This window comes from Talpa europaea (assembly GCF_964194135.1).
Source record: "Talpa europaea genome assembly, chromosome: 4".
Lineage (NCBI taxonomy): Eukaryota > Metazoa > Chordata > Mammalia > Eulipotyphla > Talpidae > Talpa > Talpa europaea.
Genome location: NC_140070.1, coordinates 78,550,834 through 78,568,756, shown reverse-complemented (window position 1 = coordinate 78,568,756; position 17,923 = coordinate 78,550,834).

Genomic DNA, 17,923 nt, shown 5'->3' with positions numbered 1-17,923 from the left:
AACCCTAACTCCGCGTGTCCTAAGAGCTTCCTTGAGCTGGGAAACATAAAGCCGGTGCTCACTAAGTGCCTGTCCCATTTTTAAACAAATCAGACGCCAAAACTTACCTAATGACTGTCCCGCTGGGTGGGTCGGGGCCTGAGTAACTCGCGCTGCGCGCCGCGTCTGGGTCTACTGGAAATCTCTTGTACCTCGAGCGCCACGTTGGGTGCCACCTGTCCGAGCCCGCGGACTGGTCAACGAGGTTCTCGGGGGGAGAGCAGCGACCTGAAGAACAGGGGTCCACCACAGAGGGAGACACGTACGCTCGGTTCAGCTAAAGCATGTCTCATTTATTTTTGGTTTCAGCGGGGCTTTATAGCCGGGGAAAAGCGGAAGAAGCAGGCCAACAGTGCCTAGCCAATGATTACACACATGACCTTATTTGGTGCGCTGGAGGTCGTCATGCGCACTGGACCAGAAGGAGCACAGCTAATCCCGGAAGGAGGAAATGTCCCGATGTCACAGGGCAAGGTGCCAACACACTTGTGCATACACACATGCACACCTTGTTAGATATTTAATTAAATACCCTTTGTCATTCTAGAGATCATGAATAATTTCTAAACATTCAATTGTCCTCCATAAGGTCATTTTACTGTATGTGTCAAATTAACTTGATCATCTATCTCTGTTGAGTTATCACATCACTGTTGACATTTCACTTTTTTTTTAAAGATTTATTTATTTATGAATACAAGAGCTGGGGTGTAGGCCAGGGGTGGGGGGGAGTGAGAGTATTCAACAGAGACAGAGCGGGGAGCAGAACAGGCAGATTGATTGTAATTCACTGCTGAGGGGAGCAATGGGCAAGACAGGAGAGGTCTGTTGTGCCATGTGGATCACCTCTCTGGCTCGAGATTGAATTTGTGCTGCAGTAGCTGCGGATTGCTTCATAGAGCTGATGCTTAACCCCTTGTGCCACCAGAGAGGCCCTGACATTTCACTATTAAGAAAATTTTGTATTAAGTACACCTGAGTTAGTCATCAATTTATTATAAATATTTCTTCTGATGAATTCTTGAAAATCTATTTGATTTAGTATTTTGCAGTTTGGAGGCTTCTGATTTGTATTGCTACTTATACCAATAAATTGCAATACAGAAAAGTTTCAAAGTCTTTTTTCTGATCAGCTGTTAAAAATGAGTACCCATTATTCATAGGCTTATAAATTATTAAATTGTTTTTAAGAAAAAATTAAAACAAAGAAGAAAAGCTAAAGAAGAAAATGCCTACTTACATTTTCACACATATTTCTATTGGCACACTCACTTTTTCTCTCTCTATGTAGTATGTATGTGTGTGTGTATATTTATATAAATATATATGTGTATATATATATATATGTGTATATATATGTATACACACACACACAAACACATACACACATATATACCACTATGTGCCAGGTACTGGGCTCTGGGTCTAACTGACTCCATGTCCCAATACTTTTCTGCAGTTGAATGGCTGATAAAATAATTCTAGAAATACAGGCTAGGGATGAGGCTAAGAGTGCACCCAGCAGCTACCAATAAACTAGGAGGAAGGCTGTTTGAAAAAATCTTAGGATTTGGCAAAGTCATGGATGGAGGGTTTATGGCTACTAAGGAGCTCTGTGTGAGGAAAAGGATTATTAGGGGAGTAAGTTCCTTGTAGACAACTGGTTTAATGGAAACAATAGTTCAAGTAGGTTTCTGATCACATCTCCATGAATATGGAGGTAACTAAGCTAAGGAAAAACAATTCCTGTATCTGCTTGCATATCATTTATAACAACACAGAACATTTGGAATTTTATCAAGTGAAGTGAAAATTTAGTATGGTTAGTATGCATCTGACTTTCCAATACAAATAAACAAAATGGGTCTGAGGTATTAATCAATCATATGTTGATTGCAATCATATGTTAATGCAAATTAGTTTATGCTTATTGCTTTTTTGCTGACAACAGAGTTACTTTCTGAAAAGAGAAAGCTATGATTTGGTCTAAGTTAACAATTCTGCAGAATGTGTATTGTATAGGTAATGTCCAAGTTATTCTCCCTTATTTTAAAAGTAAGAAACTGAGGAAGTATACTGGACATAGGTAAGGAAAGCACCAATATTTGCTAAGGGAACTGGAGACTAGAATTGTTGTTGCCACAGTATATATGCCTTTTTCAGAACTATGAATAAAGTTGGAGCTAGTGTAGAATATGAAGAGAATAAAGCATCCTCATATCCTTCTCTGAAGTTCTGGACAGGAGCTCAAAATTCAAGTTATTGCACTTATCTTACTAATTTTACTATAAGATTATTTATATGGACTTCTTGGTGGAGGCTCGTTTTCTTTTCTAACTATCTTTTTAATAAGTGTTCTACAGAAAAAAAATATCTTCCAGCATTATACCAACAGAAAAATATTTGTTGTTCCTGTTGTTTACAAAAAGTAGTTCTAGTTATTAATGATAACACAGGCAAAAAACTTTATAAGTGTCTAAAGCAAGATTTTTCAGTATAGTCTCAAAGCAAACTATTAATTACAATACAATGCATACTAAAATATGATGGGGACTAATATTACCAGAAAAGACCAAAAAATAAAAGTAAAAAGAGGGGAATCAATGATTCACCATTAAATCTCAAGTCATCACGTCACCAAAAACTGTGGTGTGCTGTTATTTTATCTGTAGTTTGAAAAGGAAGGCACCAAACTAGTTCAGAATATAACTATTATCCATAGTATTCGAAAGAAGACAAAGACACTTATTTTTTTTGCGAGCCATTAACAAAATAATGAATCATTTAAATAAGAGTGATTGGATTGTATTTAAATCACGTTCACACAAATATGTAGGATTACTTACTTCAAACAAATTTAAAATTCTTTCAACTCAAAAATTAACCAATTTTGATTTTCTAACAATGTTGCCAATTGCTCCAGTCATTTTCAGAAATGATTTCTTAAGGTGAACACTTTTCAAAAATGTGCAAAAAAGAAGTGAATGATACTAGAGGACAAGGGCAAAAGTAACTACTTGAGGTGTCCATTATAGTGAATTAAATAGTCATGCACTATATGAGGAAAATAAAATTTGCAATGTCTTTTCGAAAGAAAGATTTTCATTCTGTGATGTGTAAATCCCTGTAATCTTTATCTCTAAACACTAAACACTGCACCTACAAATGGGGACAATGTCAGATTTCTTTTTTTTTTAGAATCGCTGGTCATGATGGTGGATGTGTGTGTTTGTGTATGTTAACAAGGGTGTTAAAAATAAAATCAGAAGAGAGAGTGTTATAGTGTTTCACTGTATATACTTATATAGTGCAATGCAGTGCACATCTACCCTCATTTGATTCCTATTTTATTTCTTCTTGTCAGTAACATACTATTCCCTTTTTCCCCCATGTTACTTATATGCCAACAAATATATTTATTGTCACCTCTTCATTTTTAAAAGTGGAAAAATGTCTTAATGTGCAGGTCCTCATATGTCATACAGACTCTGACTTTTGTATGGCATCCAGGAAAATGAATCTATGTACCTGGGAGTGCTCCCCCACCCCAAGATTTTAAGATCATTTCACACAAAAATATTTGGTATGTGAGAATGCATTTTAGGTTGTCCTGAAAAATTACTGAATTTGTATCTATCATCCTCCATTAAACAAAATAAAGCAGAAAATTTTATTATTACTATTAAATCAAAAGTACTTAAAAAGTAAAATTTTTATATTGTCTTCTGTAAAATTGAGTCATTGAAATTCTGAGACTGATTTTTCATGATTTAATTTCTTCATAGACAGACAAATTTATATTTATAATAATCTTGTTCAGCTTTGCTATCTAAGGGGAGAAAGTTTCCAGACAAGTGTGTAAGCATATTGGTCAATCTAGCTTGATTGCTTTCCTGTAGCGGCGGGCAATTTTAATTTCCTATCACATTTATAGTCATCATATTTGAAAAAGGACAAAATAGGTTAATGAGATCATTATAATTTCATTCAAATGATATATATTTTAAAAGCTCAATTAAATAAATAGATAGCACATTTTATTTTGCCTTTTGGAGACCATTGCTTTCTAGTGCCTTAAAAGACTCAGAAAAAAACACTTTACCGAATGCTAAAATGAATGCAAAGTCATTTTCATTACTAGTCATCTCAATAAGGTAAGTTTATTGTGATGATAGATGTTTTATTGAAAGTTAATTTGTCGTTTCATCTATCTGATGCATGATTTATTAAATTATTACATCTTGAAAGGTAGCATAGCAATATTGTTTTTTTTTTTCTTTTTTACCTTAAAGATTTATTTATTTATGCATACAAGAGCTGAGGTCCAAGCCAGAGGTGTGGGGGGTGAGAGGATTCACCAGAGACAAAGTGGGGAACAGAACAGGCAGATTGACTGAAATACACTGCTGAGGGGAGCAGCGGGCGAGTCAGGAGAGGTTTGCTGTGCCATATGGGTTGCTCCCTGGCTGGCTGGGGTTCAAACTCCTGCTGCAGAGGCTGCAGATTGCTTCATAGTGCTGTGCTTAACCCCTTGCGCCACCAGGGAGGCCCAGCAATGTGGCTTTTAAATAGTACTCAGAAGTTAGTCCAAATTGGAATTTTAATTTCATTACTTTCTAGTTATTTATTAATTAAGCAAGTTAATAAACTTCTTCAATCATCAGTTTCTTCATTTGTAATATGGGCATATTAATATTACTAGCTCCACTCTAATGGTTGAATGAGATAATAAATATAAAAATCACAGTGAATGATATATGACATTAATAAATTTTGTCTATTATTATTGTTATTGTTGCTAATATAGTATCACAGCCTTTAGGGTTCTGGAATATTCAGAATGAATAAGCACTCTCTATACATTTATTGGTGTCCAGGTGAGAAAGCAGAGATTATGGAGTGTTAACATTGTATCAAAGTCTAATCTAAATGTTATTTCAATATTAGGTATTGTCAATGCCTATATAAAGATGTTTTCCCATTTCACACATGAATAAATAAGGACAAAAAAATACCACTTAGTCAGCTGTATGGTTAGTTAGTGTTCAATTGGGATATGAACCAGAAGTCTGTATCCAGTCATTGTACTTTGATTGTTTTCTCTATAACACTATAATTGTACAATTACAAAAACATTTTTTAAAGATTTATCTATCTATTTATTTGTTTATTTATTTATTTATTTATCTATCTATCTATTTATTTATTTATTTATACAAGCACTGGGTATAGTCAGAAACTTGGGAGGGTGAGAGAATTCACCAGAGCCAAAGCAGGGAACAGAACAGGCAGAATGACGAAATACACTGCTTAGTGAAGCAGCGGGCGCCGCAAGAGATGTCTGTTGTGCCATGGGGGACCCTCGGCGGCTGCCGGGGATTGAACTGGCACTGCAGAGTCTGCGGGCCGCTTCGCAGCCCAGTGCTCAACTGCTGCGCCACCAGGGGAGGCCCTGTATATACAATTTATGAACCTTTGAAATACCTGGACAAGAATAATCTAGGAAAATATGAGACTATTCAGTATCTATTAGTGCCGTAATATCACTTAACATCATCAATATGACGTGGAAACTGTGACTTTAAGCAAAAGGAAATATAAGAAAAACAGTTAATCAGATAATGCTGTTTTGCTCAATGTTGGTCAGTGATGGAGGCATTATAAGAGCAGAAACTGGACATGGGGGTAGAATGATTAACATAGTTGTTAAACCAGCTATAGGGATGAAAAATTATTAGGTGTCACAGCAAGTACCTGTTACTTGTTATAGCTAGCATCAGATTGTTATTTATAGACAGTGTCTGGAGGTGCAGACCAGAAGTGGGGATATGGAGTGTAGGGGCCATTATAGAGAACCACTGGTCCTTACAAATTAACCTAGTCACATCCTAGAAATAATTCACTTACCAATAGATAACAATTCCATAATAAGTAGTCTTAGTAATACAATAAAAACATATTATTACATATAATGCACCTGCCCTTTTGGATATAACCTAAAGCATTTGCCTTGTGAGGAAACTTGCCATGTGCCATTGAAAGGGGAACTCTGCTGAACTTTTTTCAGAAATAACCCAAGAACCCCCTCACTGAAACCTGCATCTCATCAAAACGACATCAGCCAGGATTACTATTCTTTCAACTTAATGTGAAATGACATTGAATCAAATGACTATTCCAGAACCTACTGTATTCCTCGGGTAGGATGTATCAGGTAACAGACACAATTCTCTCTCATAGAGGAGTAATGGTTGTCTTCAAACATATTCATCTTTCACCCCTCCCCAATTATAACTCAAATACCAGAATGTCTCTCTATGTGCAAAATCTCCCAAATTTCTAGTGTGGTAAAGAGTTTCTTTACTTTGTACAATTATTCCAGTATTCCTCTGCCAAGACAAACAAAATTCTTGAGGTCAGTCTTGTATGACCTTTTCCCAAAACACTTGTTTCTCTAGGCACAAATGAACCATATTCTTCACCTAAGCAACTTACTTAATCTGTCCTGGTGAGATAATGAGAGAGACATCCAGTGCTGTTACTCCTACTTCCTGGGAGTTTACAACCTTTAAAAAAATATTCAACCATAATGAATGATCTTATTATGGAATCTTGGAAAAAGAAAAATGTCTGTCTCCAAAATAAACATATATATATATATATATATATATATATATTAGAAAACTGACTATTTCATAATTATTTTCTGCACTCTATTCAGTGACAGGAATCTAGACACTAACTCATTCCCATGATGGGGGTATAATTCTTATCTCATCCATATAAAGACTATGTAGTTGGGGGGAGATGCCAAGTTTATGGGGGTATATTATGACTCTATAAGAAATTGCATCTCTACTGACGTTTCTGACACCAAATATGTGGAGCTTTAACACCAAGCAATTCTCCAATTTTCTGCTATAGGACAGCAGTTGGGTATCCAACAGTTTCATTCAATTCTGATGCTACCTGCAGATAGTGGGGGACCCAACAGGATAAGAGCTCAGACTGACCCCCCTTGTTTATATGCCAATCTCAAATAGCAGGTCTCTAGATTACCCATTTTTTTAATCAATTGGCTATAAATCAGGGGTATCATGACTTCCTTTCAAGGTATAAGAATTTGCCATAATAACTCACAAAACTCAAGGAATTACTTTTACCAGCTTATTATTAAAAAAGATCTTACTAAGGATACAACAGATGAAGTGAGGTAGGTGAGGTGAAGTTCTGAAGGGTGAAGGGTCAAAAGAACAAGGACTTGCCCTCATGGAGTTATTGTGCACCATCCCCCCAGCATGTGGATGTGTCACTAATTCAGAAGCTTCACAAACACCATAGTTTAAGGATTTTTATCGAAGCTTTATTATGAACACACATTAACTCAATCTGCACCCCTTCTGTTCTCAGAGGAAGGGGGATGATAATCTGAAGCTTCTAATAATGATTTGATCTTTCTGAATATCAGACCCCATCCTGAAACTCTCAGGGGCACAACAAATGTGACCACATTAGAACAAAAAAAAAAATTCTTTTTTTAAAAAGATTTATTTATTTATGCATACAAGAACTGGGTTATAGGCCAGAGGTGCATGAGAGTGAGAGGATTCACCAGAGACAGATCAGGGAGCAGAACAGGCAGACTGTCTGAAATACACTGCTGAAGGGAGCAACAGTTGAGACAGGAGAGATCTGCTGCAACAAGTGGGTATCTCCCTGGCCTGCTGGGGATAGAACCCATGCTGCAAAGCCTGCTGACAGTTTTACAGCACTGCATTCAACCCCTTGTGCCACCAGGGAGGCCCCCCAAAATTATTCTTATCTCCAAGGAAATTCTAAGGAATTTATGAAATTTTTGTAAGATACTACTGTCATTTCAGATACTCCTATCACCCCACCATACAGAAAATTATAAGGATTTTAGGCAGTCTGTGTCACAAGCCAGTCACAGTGACCAGACATACATTTCTCATTATGCCATAACCTGTCCAGTTAGGTATGGTAACCATTAAAATGCCTGTTCAGATACAATTTCTGGAGAATTTGTTATCATGATTGCATTTATTTGATAGCATCCAGTTACTACACCTTTGTATTGGTCACTGTGCTTTGAAAAGACTCTGCTCTCCATGGGCTTCTCTCAGCCAGTGACAGAACTGGAACTTAAGAAACTTACTCTGCTGGTACAGGACCTTTCTAACAGGAAATCATTGATTGGAGCTTCAAATTCCACCTTCTTTTCATTGGTTTTATTTCTGAGCTCATTAATTTGTTTTTCTATTTTTTTTGTGTGTATCTTGAATAGCTTTTCTTAGTTATTTTGTATTTCTTTGACTTGTCTTTCTGTGATGTTTTATACAAATTTGACTTGAATTTCTGAGATTTCTTCATCTACCTCTGATTTTATTATATAGCATTCTGAAGTCTTAGCTAATAAAAGGATACAATCTTCCATCTTTATGTTTTTGCTTGGAGAGCTTGTCTCAACTTATGATATTATATTCTCTTAAAGTCTCCTATTTCCATGTTTTATATATTTTTGGTCAACCCATTTTGCTATTGAGGCTCCACTATTTTATTTTTGTTTACAATATATTTAATGTTAAATTACGGGGTTAAATTATTTTACTTGTCTGCATATGATGCTGCAGGTTTGTTTGATTTTGCTTGCTTGTTTGTTTTTGATGACTTCTTTATGTACTCATATTTGTTTTGTAGTTGCTTAGTCAGTAAGGTGGGAGAAGGGTTTTATAGAATTCAGATACTGGTGTGATTTAGTTGAGGCAGGTCTCACTTGTATCTGTGGCACTTTTGATATTCCTGTTCTCTAGAGTTCAGGGTGAGAGACTCAGCAGTTCCTGTATATCTAGGGCATCTCACAAGGTAAGCACAAGTTTCAGAGTGTGTGTGCGTGTGTGTGTGCAGGGGTTGGGGGAGTCGGGGGGCAGGTGAGTGCTGACCAGAATCCCTGCTCTTCTATAACTTATACCAGGGACTCAGACTGTGTGGAGAAATGAGCTTCTCGTAAGTGTTTCACCTCTTTCAAGGGAGTGCACCTCTATATAACCTCTGCTCCCCCACCCCAGTGACCCTGGCTGAGGTACGAGCCGTGCCACAAGTGCCCCCTTTCCATTTATCACCAGTATCATCTCTCCACTCACCACCTAGTTATGCAGCATGAATTTCCTTACCACCAAGCCTGTTGAAGTTTGCACTGGTCCCTACTCTAAAAGTTTGCTGTTTAAAAAGTCACAGCCAGTGGGGACCAGGTTCTGCTGTTGCCTTTCCTGGAGCCTGTCAAGACTGGTGCTACAACTTGGAAGGGCCCAGCAGGTCTGAGCTGCTTCTGATTCCCATCCTAGGGCTCAATGGCTCTGTTGGGGCCTATCCTAGGCAGGACTGCTTCCTGATCCTGTACAGGGCTCACTGGGCTCTACAATAAAAGATTGTCAATTCTGCGTGGTTGCTTACGGGAACCTCTGGGCAGCTGGGGCTCACCTTGCTTGCCCGGCTACTGGCTTGGCCCATTCCACTGCTCACTGGGCTCTCCTCCTCCACATGATGTACCTAGTGTATGTTGCAATTGTTTGTTTTTCCCTTAGCTTGTTACTGTTTTTTTTTTTGTCTGTTTGTTTTTGAGGTGGGATGTTTCTTCCTTGGAACTTAGTGTGTCTTCTCTGATAATCTATTAACACATTTTAGATCTCATGAAAGAATAAAACTAAAAACAACACTATTTGGTGATTAAAAATAAGCAAAAGGCACAACTATTTTAAAGCAGCTCAGGACTTACTGTATTCTATTGTCTTGCTAAATGCAAGAGAAAAGAAAAAGAAAACCCTGTGTGAAAGAATCTTTTTGTAAGGCTCAAAGAATGCACAAGGTGAAAAATGGGAAAATTTACAAATCACAAAATCCAGAGGGAAACAAAACACAGAAAAGATATCCCAACAATCAACAAATGACAAAGTAACACCCACTGAAAACCTAGACACACACACAGTTCTAAAGTGAAACTTCAGGGCCTCCCCTGGGCACAGCAGTTGAGCACTGGGCTGCGAAGCTGCCCACAGCCTCTGCAGCGTTGGTTCGATCCCCGGCTGCTGGTGAGGGTCCCACATGGGTCCCACATGGCGCACAGACCTCTCCTGCCACGCCCGCTGCTCCCCTCAGCAGTGTACTTCCATCCATCTGCCTGTTCTGTTCCCCACTCTGGCTCTGGTGAATTCTGTCACCCTCCCGTGCTTCTGACTGTACCCAGTGCTTGTATAAATAAATAAATAAATCTTAAAAAATAAATAAATAAAGTGAAACTTCAGGTGAAAGAAAAAAATTCCAAAGTATACAGTCTAAAATGCCAGGGAAATAAGGAGTTAAGAAGCTTGCAAATCAAAACAAACACTATGCCTAGAAAACAATAATGATAATGAATTATGATGCTAAAAGAAAGATTGAACTGGGCCTCTCCAGTGGCCTAAGAGTTAAGTCTCTGCATTATCAGTGCTGTGTCCTGCGTTCAATCACTAGCCAGGGAGTTGACCCATATATGGCATAACAGACCTCTCCTATCTAGCTGCTGGTTCCCTTAGCATTGTATTTCAGTAAATATGCCTGTTCTGCTCCCCATTCTGTCTCTGTGAATCCCCTCAATCCCTGCATTTCTGGCCTACACTCCAGTTCTTCTATGCAAAAATAAATTAAAAAAAAAAAGAAAATCTATTTAAAAAAAGAAAAATGGAACTAAATAAATACCAAGGGAATATAAACTAGAAGACAGTGATTGATCCTAAATAATTTTCAGGAATAGGGTATGGATAATATTAACAGAGATTTTGATCAGTGCATATAATGAAATTTCTAAAATAACCATTAAAATGGTGATTATAACTTACAAAATAGCAAAGAGAAAAAACAAATGAAAAAATTACCAATTAATCTATAAAAGACTAGAGAACATATATAGATAACATATAAAGCAAAGTATAAACAACAAAGTAGCCATGATCTGGAAGTAAAAAATAAATAAATAAAATTAAAAAAAATGATTTAGTGACCTAAATCATTATCAAAATATTTGGTTAATTTGGTATTCAAAATAGGAAACAAAGTAAATTAGGGCCTCCCAATGGCACAGCAGGATGAGCACCCAACCTTGAAGCTGTCCGAAGCCTCTGTAATGCAGGTTCAATTCCCAGTTGGCCAGGGAGATACCCACATGGTGCAGCAGACCTCTCCTGTCTTGCCCGCTGCTCCCCTTAGCAGTGTTTTCGGTCCATCTGCCTGTTCTGCTCCCCGCTCTGTCTTTGGTGAATTTTCTCAACCTCCTGTGGCTCTGGACTGCACCCCAGTTCTTGTATAAATAAAAAACAAATCTTAAAAAAATAAAATAGAAATTAAAAAAAACAAAGTAAGTTACATGGGACCCCCCCCCACACACACACACACATACACACTAAATTAAACTGAATTCCAGGAGGCATAAAGATACATTTAAACGAAAATCTTACACAACGTTTAAATTTCATTTCAGGGAAACATATTTATGAACTGAGGCAGCATGCAACTGACTCAAAATAAAAGAACAAACAAGAAAATTTGACTAACAAGAAACCATAAATTAAAATTTGCTTAGCAAAAGAATAAAAAATGAAAAGAAATCTCCAACTGAGAAAAATTATTCTCAGTACATTAAAATGACAGGTGAAAATTATTTGGAAAGTGTAATAAAAACTCCACAGAAAAAGAAAAATTAAAAAAGAAAATCCAAAACAAAGAACAGACTCAAACTTCACTTGACAATTGAAACAATGATCATTGAAACAATTAAAATGTGTTAACAATGTCAAAATATAAACTAAAATCTTAATGCAGTACTATTTTCAAGTAATTGCATTGTTAAATACTTTCATAGACTTCAAATCTCAAATCCTGGTGATGATATGAGAAGACAGAACTATCGCATATACTAGCAGGAGGGAATGCAAATTAGTGCAAACACTTTGGAAAATTGCTTGGCATAATCAAAATACATTGACAGCATGCATGCCCCATAACTAGAAATACTAATCTTCAATATTTATCTGGAACAACTTCTTGCATACCACTCCAAAATGCTTATGTATAGAAGACAAAATGTTCATTAGCAATAGAGAGGATAAATAAATTATATCTATACAGTGTAATATCATGTAGCAATATAATTTGATGAATTTCAACTACCTCTAATGATATCAGAGTAGAATATAAAGTTCAAAGACCTAAAGTTGAACTAAAAAAAAAATTAAATCTCAAGTAAGTAAAGACCATTTATTTATGATTTATACATTTTAGAACATGTGAAGTAAAGAATGAAAAAAAAAACAGTAAAAAAATAAGCAGCAGACACTCAGATGACCAACAGGCTCATAAAAAAATGCTCATTGTATTGTATCATAAGGACATACGAATCAAATCTACTGGGCAGAACATGAAAAATACTGAAACTAAATCATTATCTCACAACATTCACAAAAATTAACTCAAAATGTCTTAACAAGTGTGGATGTAAGATCAGGAAAAATATAATACAGCAAAGAAAATGTAGACAAAATACTCCACAAATAGGCTTCAATGATGTCTTTGTGGATTCATCTCCAACAGCAGAAAGACAGAGAGTATAAAAACATTTGGGACTACATCAAACTAAAATTTTTCTCCATAGCAAAATTTTTTTCATACTACTAAAACAAAAAGATAATCCAATAAATAGCGCATACTATTTGCATAACATACAGCTGACAAGGGGCTGATATCCAAGATCTACAAAGAGCTTTTACAACTCAATATAAAGAAAACAAATGACCCAATTAAAAAAAAAAGGCAGAAGTTACTTTTCCAAAGAAGTCATACAGAAGACCAATATACACATGAAAAAATGCTCATGATATACCATCAGGAGAATGCAAATCAAAACCATAAAGAAATACCACCTCACATAGGTGAAAATGGCCCAATCAAAACCAACAAGTACTAATGGGGATTTTTAATTAGTTTAAAGTAGTACAGATCCATAAAAGACGAATGACAAATACTTGTGAAATGAGGAAAATAATTGAAATAAGTTATTCAATAAGTATTTTTAATAATAAGTAATTTAATTACTAATCAATAAAAGAAAATTAATAAAATTTCTAAATGAAAATTAATATAATCAATATTCAAAAAAATTTATGTGAACTATCATAAAATGCAATTAAAATCCATATGCTTTTATCATATAAATATTAATTTAATTACATTGACTACTAAGGAATGTTATAGTTTATTAGGTTTATTTATTAGGTTTATTTGAAAACTAATTTATGCTTATATAAGTTCTGAAAATATATTTTTATGACCTTATTAAAAGGCCAGGCCAAACTCTTTAGTTATTAGCTTAAGAAATAAATTTTTGGGGCCTCCCAAGGTGACGCAGGCGGTTGAGCGCCATGATGAGAAGCTGTCTGCAGCCTCTGCAGTGCCGGTTTGATCCCAGCTGGCCAGTGAGGGTCCCACATGGCGAGCAGACCTCTCCTGTCGTGCCCACTCCTCCCCTCAGCAGTGTATTTTAGTCAGTCTGCCTGTTCTGTTCCCTCCTCTGTCTCTGGTGAATCCTCTCACCCTTCCGCGCATCTGGCCTGTACCCCGGTTCTTGTATAAATAAATAAATAAATAAATAAATAAATAAATAAATAAATAAATAAATAAATCTTTAAAAGAAAGAAATTTTTGGATAATTCCTACTTTGAATCTGATTAAATTGATTTTAAAGATATTCTCCTTTCCAAGTAAACTTTCCTATCACAGAATTCCCGGTAATATTTATAGAGTTTAATTTTCTTCCTGTACTTTGAATCCTCAAAAAGTACAAGCAATCTGAACTACAAAGATATATTTTCATTACCTTCCCTTAACTACATAAAAATTATATATAATGAAAATACTTCTCTCCCTCTTAATTTCCTCTCTTAAAGATATGTCCTGGAGCCTCCCTGGTGGTGCAGTGAGTTGAGCACAGCGCTGTGAAGCTGTCCGCAGCCTCTGCAGCATGGATTTGATTCCCAGCCAGCCAGGGAGATTCCCACTTGGCGCGGCAGATCTCTCCTGTTGGGCCTGTTGCTCCCCTCAGCAGTGCTTTCGGTCCATCTGCCTGTTCTGTCCCCGACTCTGTCTCTGGTGAATTCTCTCACCCTCCTGTGCCTCAGGCCTGTACCCCAGCTATTGTATAAATAAAAAATAAATCTTTAAAAAAAATTCTTAAAAAATAAAATTAAATTTAAAAAAAGGACATGTCCGGAATATCTTTGTATATTATATTCCATTGAATTTGTCCCCTTGTTTTGTTTCCTATCTTGTGCTGTTAACAGCATTGTGATAATACATAACCTTTATGCATATATCATTTTGGATATGTGCAAACATATCTGGAGGATAAATTCCTAGGGGAAAAATTGCCTGGCCAAAGGGTAAAGGTTATTCATTAATGATTTTGAATAATACCACTCTACAGTGAGTGTACTATATTGTTTGACCACAGTGTGTCAATTTAGGCCTTCCAAGAAACAAATGTCAAGATAGCATTAAAAATGAAAGAATTTCATTTGGATAAATGCCTCAGAGTAAATATATAGAGTGAGTCAGGCAAGGCTGAGAAAATCTCTGGACGGCAATGCAAGTCTTAACTCCAGCAAGATAGACAAAAGGGAAAAGGTTAGGGAGAAGTGTCCGAGTGGGCAATGCTGTCAAAGGAAGTTTAGAAAAAACTGTCAAAAATCCTCATGTCAATGTCAGCTACCAAAGGAATGCTTCCTCTGATTGCTTTAGAATCCTCACTTTGTCACAATTGATGGGGGTGGTTTGGGAGTGGGCTAGTCATGGGAAGTCAAGGAATAGCATCAAGGGCTCTTGGCTGAGTATTCTACCTCTAGGTGTAAGTTGGCCAAGCAGGTAAAGACAAATACAAGTTTGTTTGTTTTTTTTTTTTTTTTTTTTTAAAGGCTTACTCTTCTTGTCTGCTGGAAAGGAGGGGAGAGACTTCCCTTCTCTACTTTTTGCCTGTTAGAGCATTCAACTTAGAACATTTTTTAATTGCATTTTCTCATCTCATCTCTTTGAAACTTATACAAAAAACACTGACTACTAAATGGGGCTTTTGTTAGTTTGTCTTTTGTCAGTTTTATGATCCAGGAATGTCTTTTTAAGACATAGGAGTCATCACATCTTTGAAATGTAAGCATAATGGTTGATGTGTTCCTATCTCTCATCTGTTCATAAAGATAATTTAGGAGGCTAATTTCAGTGGGTGCCTTGCTCCAAGTTACAAAAATATTTTCCATCATAATTAGATTAGTTTATTTTTTCTCCAGATAAAACCAATTAGCTAATACAGATGATCACTCCAATTACCAGGTAAAGTTAAGATAAATCATATTTTACAAATACAGTTCTTTTTCTTGAGGAATAGTTATTATTTATCTTGAAAACAGTATTTAGAAAGTATTAGAAACAAGTTGGATCTGCTTAGTTATAACAGGAGAAATGTCTGTCCTTGCAATGTTTTAGCAAATTGTTAAACATTCCATCACATTTTAGTATAATGCTTATTAGATAATAACTGTGTTTTCCCTCACCAAACCCTTTGTAGAGAGAATTTGGGAATTTGGTATATTTTATTTTATTATTTTTAAAAGATTTAGTTTCATTTATTTATGCATACAATAACTGGTGTGTAGGCCAGAGGTGTAGGGGGGTCAGAGGATTTCCCAGAGACAGAGTAGGGAGCAGAACAGGTTGATGTACTGAAATACACTGCTGAAGAGAGCAGTGGGCAAGACAGGAGAGGTCTACTGCATCGTGTGGGTTAGCTCCCTGGCCAGAGATCATGATGCAGTGACTGGTGATAGCTTCACAGCCCTAAGACTTTTAACTCCTGCACCACCATGGAGGCCCAGATTTTATTTTTAGTTACATTTTCCCAACAGGTGCAACTGACAGGTATTTTGGTGTCAATTTATCTGTGTCTGCAACTTGTCACTCGACTTTCCTGTTGATGCTCAACTTTCCTGTTGATGCTCAACTTTCCTGTTTCCAAATGGGTATCAACATCTTTGTGGTAACTGCTTATCTATATGATTGTGAAAGAAGAAGCAAAAGAAAGTATTGAGCATAAAACTACCTTGAAATAAATTGAACTGGGTGAATGCAAGTTTATTAATCTTTATTATCAACATTAGTTGAAGAAATGACTTCAGAAGTATTTATAAGATTTATTATCATCAAATGCTTAGACTAACATAGCATAAACTGGAAAGATTTATGTACCATAAATAAATTTAGCAAACTATGTTTACCGCATAGTCCAAAAAAGCACTCTTATTCGCTCTTCAATTTAACATGAATGAAATTTGTATGAATAGATAAGAAGAAACATTGACTTCCTAGTACAGACAAATATCAGGAGAAACATTAGTGATTTTGAGCAGCAAAAGGGTTTTGCATCTATTAATAAATAAGCTATTTTGTCATGGTAATTAAAGACCTCATTTCTACCTTTGTAGGATACACATATATCTGGGAAGAGTAAACAGATGGATTGGGGAAACACAACATTAATATAAAACATCATATAATAGATATTAGTCGAAGGATTGCAGTCATTTTAATTAGAGAAAATAGAAAATTATGAATCCTATTAACTTTAAAAGGTTTTTCTTTGTCCATGCTTTTTGCCATCCTTGCTGAGTCCCAACTGTGAGATAAAACACTGTTCCCTGTGATGAATTTACTTTTTTCACTCTGCCACTCTTAAACCAGATCTAAAGAAAATTGTTTTCAGTGACATGGGCATAAGCAGTGCTGGCAGAACCTCATATGCTTGTACTATGAGCACTGTGCCAAGCAAACACAATTTTGATACTGCCATTATTAGGCTCAGCAATCAATGAAACAAACACCTAAAGTAGAAGCACTTAAATACATATTCACAAAGGAAAATTTTCTATTCAATTTACTTAACACACAGCTTAAAGACCAAATCTGGCACTGAATTCTAAACATCTAAACTGAGATGTTTGCTATTATTTTTATGCCTCTCCTGTTGTTTTTTTCACCCAGACGGGCACATTTACCCATTCTGCATTCTACCTTGGCTACTTTCTTTGACTTTATATTATTTTCATTTTGCCTTTTTAAACTTATAAATCCCTTTCAATCTATAGTAAATGTAATGGATAAATAGCACATTTTTTAACTTCTCACCTCTATATTTTAAATACAGTCTTTTTGTAAACCACCGTAGTACTTGTAATAAAATACTAATATTCTACTTTTTCCACAAGAGATAATAGTCAATACTTACAGAAAAATTAATCTCTTTGGGTTTACAAAGTAAAACTCTTCTGATTTTAACTGAATAGGAAAAATTCAAAAGACAGAAATGTATGTGCAAAATTATAAAATGCTGGGCCTCCCCTGGTGGCGCAGGCGGTTGAGTGCAGCGCTGTGATGCTGTCCCAGCCTCTTAAGGGCCAGTTCGATCCCCGCTGGCCAGTGAGGGTCCCACATGGCACGGCAGACCTCTCTTGTCTCGCCCGCTGCTTCCCTCAGCAGTGTATTTTGTCAGTCTGCTTGTTCTGTTCCCCGCTCTGTCTCTGGTGAATCCTCTTACCCTCCCATGCATCTGGCCTGTACCTTGGTTCTTGTATAACTAAAAATAAAAATCTTAAAAAAAACACAAATTATAATTTATAAAAAAAATTATAAAATGCTAACAATATAATATTAAAAGCATGAGAAATGCGGTACTAATTTTTTAGGAGACACTAGAAACAATTAAATTTTTGTATGTATAGAGCTGATTTAAAACATA